This window comes from Berghia stephanieae, chromosome 13 (assembly GCF_034508935.2).
Source record: "Berghia stephanieae isolate SIO BIC M18660-M18661 chromosome 13, UCSD_Bste_1.3, whole genome shotgun sequence".
Classification (NCBI taxonomy): domain Eukaryota; kingdom Metazoa; phylum Mollusca; class Gastropoda; order Nudibranchia; family Aeolidiidae; genus Berghia; species Berghia stephanieae.
In genome coordinates, this window is record NC_088372.1 from 24,981,005 (window position 1) to 24,986,004 (window position 5,000).

At 30.7% G+C, this 5,000-nt stretch overlaps 1 protein-coding gene across 2 annotated transcripts in view; it reads right to left on the minus strand.

The window, feature by feature from the left end:
• Positions 1-2,245: 2,245 nt before the first annotated feature.
• LOC144958511 (low-density lipoprotein receptor 1-like) overlaps positions 2,246-5,000 on the minus strand; it is an 11,200-nt gene continuing 8,445 nt past the window's right edge. For both annotated transcript variants that reach the window (XM_078890529.1, XM_078890530.1), the window contains exon 5: positions 2,246-5,000. This exon is cut by the window's right edge and continues 286 nt beyond it. The gene's annotated coding sequence lies outside the window, so the exon portion shown is untranslated.

Below are 5,000 nucleotides of genomic sequence, written 5' to 3' on the forward strand. Positions count from 1 at the left end.
GGTGGCGGCGTTAGTCATTTTCGTCTGGAATACAAAAAACCCAGGCAGATCTAAAGAATAAAAATTTTTAAATCAATTTGTACAACTATTGATTATAATTTTTGAAGAAAATAACCTAAGACTGTAATTACTGAGTCCTCGGTACCTTTTTTTTTTTATTTTTTTTTTTTAACCTCAGGAATGGGAGACACCCAATGTTTGTCGTTGCTTTGCCAATTTAGAATTATCTCCGTCTTTTAAATACGACAATAAACAGGTATAGGTATATTGACCTTAATATAATTTTTTTTTTTAAATTGATATTGATCATAATATTAGTAGCAGTAGTAGTAATAATAATAATAATAATAATAATAATAATAATAATAATAATAATAATAATAATAATAATAATAATAATAATAATAATAATAATAATAAATTTTTTTAAAAAGGCCGTTGAATCATTGGGGGAAAAAGCATTGGAGCAAATATAAACAGTGCGCAATTCAAAGGGTTAAAATTAGTGAAAAATATATTTTGAAAAAATGATCTAATAAAGTATCTTAACTTTCCTCATGAAGATCAAAATATGGAAATTCACCCAGATGAACCAATTTTTAACAATAATAAAATTAAATTCAAAGGTAAAGTACTGTTTTCAACTAATCTAATCGCAAAAAAAGGAGTTTTACGTTAAGCAAATCTACATCAATTCAAGACGTATCGTGTCAATTGGGGAATTCAAAGATATATATGGGAATTATATTGGAATAGATCTTGATTCTAGTGTAGTCAAAAGCGCTTTATCACGCCTAAAAGTTTCGAAATCAGAAGATTTAATAAAATTTCAAAAAGAGAATATTATTCAAAATCTTTCCAGAACAGAGTTGTACCAAAATGTTAGAGGAGAAGGATCAATAGAACATGTTAAGGGCTTTTTGGGGGGGAAAAGCGTAGAGTTACAAGCAAAACATTGGATTTTACCTTATGTTTGTACAAAAGAATCAAGATGAAGGAGTTTACAATGGAAGATTATGCATAATATTTACCCTACCAATATATTGCTTCATAAAATGAAAGTTGCAAGTTCAAATAAATGTCAATATTGTGATGAAATAGACTATTCTGAGCATTTCTTTTTTTTTATTGTAAATCAGTAAAATCTGTATGGCGGGAGATATAAATTAACAGTAAGATAGGGAAACAGATACATATAGATTTGCAAAAAGTAATGGTGGGATTGATTGATTATCCCGGAATCAATGAATCGGATCGTATGTGGATAAATAATTTTATTCTCGTTGGAAAAATGGTTATCTCTAAAATCAAATATGGCCCAAAAAAAATATCCATTAGCGATATTAAGAACCGATATGAGGATCAGAAAATTGATATAGAATAAAATAAAATAAAATAAAATAAATTAAAATAAAATAAAATAAAAATAAAATAAAATAAAATATTATTATTGTTATTATTACTGTTTTTGTAGATCTTATTATCGTTGTTGTAGTTATGATGGTTGTTATTATTATTAGATATTATGGCTCCTGTTTTTGCTAACGTGGCTGTTATAATGCTTTTTAGTAGTTTTATCACTAAGTTTATATGCTCTATCATTATTATTATTGTTGTTGGTGTTTTTATTATTATTGTTGCTGGTGTTGTTGTTATTAGTGTTATTGTTGCTATTATTGTTATTATTATTACTATAATTAATTACTTGGACCTGTGTTTCTGAAGGTGGGTATATTGATCATACAATGTGTATACACTTATAATAAGTGGCGTTAGTAATTTTGATCTGGAATACTTTCTTCCTCTTTTTCTGATTCTTCTTTTCTTCGTGTTCTCCTTCTTAATCACCATTATCATCATCATCATCATCATCATCATCATCATCATCATCCTCATCATCATCATCATCATCATCATTATCATCATCCTCATCATCATCTCATCATCATCATCTTCATCATCATCATCATCATATCATCATCATCATCATCATCATCATCATCATCATCATCATCATCATCATCATCACCATCATCGTCATCCTCTTCATCATCATCATCATCAATATCATCATCATCATCATCATCATCATCATTAGCAGCAGCAGCAGCAGCAGCAGCATCACCACCATCAACACCAAAATCATTTAAATCAGCATATCTTAACATCTAGCTAAAACCACACACCCATTCTCAAAGGCGGTATCCATAGTACTAACAATAATAAAAAGCAACGATAAAGAAAGTCGTCTTTAAATCTTTTATTCGACAAAAACATGATATCATGATATCCAATTATAAAGCAAATATGTCATTTTAATACAATTCATTCATTTAAAAACATGTTTTTAAAAAAACGTATTTTTTAAAGGGTCAAAGTTTTAAAAATGCAATGTCAAACGACAAAATAATAATAAACGTCAAATGAGTTGTACAATTATATGGCATTTTACACCAGTAAAACAAAGAAAGTATTGGACTGGAACCCTCAGGGCAGAAGATCAAGGGGAAGGCCACGAGGAACATGGAGAAGAATTAAAGAAGCTGATATACAGAGAAGTGGTAAGACCTGGAATGAGATTAAAAAGATAGCTCAGGATAGAGAAAGATAGAAACTGTTTGTCTGTGGCCTATAACCTGACCCAGGGTGAAAAGGGCAATGATGATGATGATGATAGGAGGAGAACCAAATCAAGTCAAGCTGAACAAAATGACAAATTGTGATGTTAGATATTATGAACACTTTTCACTTTTTGGGTCATTTTGAGCACAAATTTCAATGGACGAGAGACGCATGCGCAAAACCAATATGACGTTCTCTCTCTAAAAACTTCTCCGCCGGTGACGTCCAATCAAGGGACGCTACTCTTCCGCTAATCTCATTCCCTATAACCACAAATATGGAACTTGATTCTGTTATGGTGAAGAATGGAAATATTTTCTTACATTGAAAATTACTCCTTTTTTAAACACTATCTATTGTCTTCAATAGAAAATATAAGAATGAAACATGTTTCATTCCTGGGACTGAAAACTCAATTTTGACCTATAAATAACCCTGACGTAATTCGATTTGAGGCAATAATCACAAATGCGTGAAAATAGCAATGCAAAGAAATTCTGTACAACGAATTCTGAAAACAAACTAAAAGTAAAAATATATCTTATGAATTTTTTTCAACGTTTATAAACAAAAGAGTCATAAAGGGTATAAATGAATAATGAATATAAACAAAAAAGTAAACAATGATTCGTAAATGATGATTTATTATGGATATTTTCATTACAGTAATGTCCATTTTTTTTCACCATTATCAAAATTTTATAGATGGTGGCCCGGATTTCTGTGATTTACAAAGTATAATTGTAATATTTGAATCGAAACAAGTCCATTTCTTTACAATAGAATGTAATAGTCTGATGACACGTCCGCCCAGCAACCAGCAGCTTGGTTCTAAACAAAGAAAATCGGAACTTTTCATTCTTCGTTAGCTGGAACTTATTCATATGTCATGTGATCAGAATGTATGAAAGTCAAAACACGATTTCATTTATGTTTTTCTCCTCTGGATACATATTTATGCTCGTCAGAGAAGTATTTCGTAAGGCCGTCGGCCATTTTTTTTCGATAATTTAGAAACCGTTACTAAGTTACTATGCGTCATTACGAGGGAAGTGACATCACGACTGTTGAACCCTATTCACACCCATGCTTATGATATTTTCTAGAACTCTCTGGAGTATGGAACGAATGTTTTGCACGTCTGTACCTATAAACAGACGGCCAAACGAAATAATAATTCCCATGTGAAATAAACAATGACATGAATTATGGATCTAGCTTGTCTGCGGCATATCAAAAACATTCATGGTTACAAATTGCAACTTCCATCGATTTATCTACATTAAAATGGCAAGACTTTAAAATCTTTTAAATTGAAAAAAAAACGTTGAGCTTTTATATAGCGCAACATCCACTAAACGTGCTGAAAGCGTTTTACAAGGGGTCCCTGGCCAACAACAACATTAACATTTAGGGCGGGACTGTTAGGCGATATTACAATTTTTTCGGACGGAGACAACGCTGTTAACGGCCAAGCACTCATTTTACACCTGAATATGGTGAAAGAATGTGAGTGAAGAGCCTTTTCCAAGGACCCAACAACGCGCCGAGCGAGGCTCGAACCCAGGACCTTCCGAACCGAAAGCGAATGTCATTCCATGAGATAAAGATTTACCTTCTTTATCCAATCCATCAAATAAACATCAACATTTATTCATTCCATACAATAAAGCATTAACATTCATTTAGTCCATGCAATATTCATTCAATACAATAATATATTCATATTTTTTAATTCATATTACAAAACATTAACATTTATTCATACCATATAACAAAACATTAACATTTAATCTTTCAATATGATACAAAGTTAACACTTATACATTCCTTATAAAATAACGCAGAAATTCAACCTACATTTGATATCTTTAATGTGTGGATTGACATTTGCACAGGAAAACATGAACCAATGTATCTAGACTTAAGGAAAAACTAAGAAACTGTACAGAAAAAAAAATGAAAAAGCCTTATTCTACAAACCACACAAATGCAAGTCCGTGAATCAGTATGATGTTTTTTTTCAGTAATGTATTAATGTTTTCATTGTCTTGATTTGTTGGGGTTTTTTTTTAAGTTTTTAGCTGAAAAAGGGTTTTTCCCCTGAAACGTTCCACGTTTGGTCTCTTGATCTTTTTTTTTTTTTTTGGAAGCTATTATTTTCATTTTTGTTTATGACTTGAGTACTTTATTTTCACTTCAGTAAACCAAAAAACAAAAAAACAAAAACAAAACAAACGTTTCTCTCGTATCATGTTTTTTTATGCTAGCACCTAAAACAAAACGATAGAATATTTTTTTAGGCGATCTCACATATATTATTCATTCATTACTGTATATATACATATCTATTTAATTATTTTGGGTAATCTCCTTTG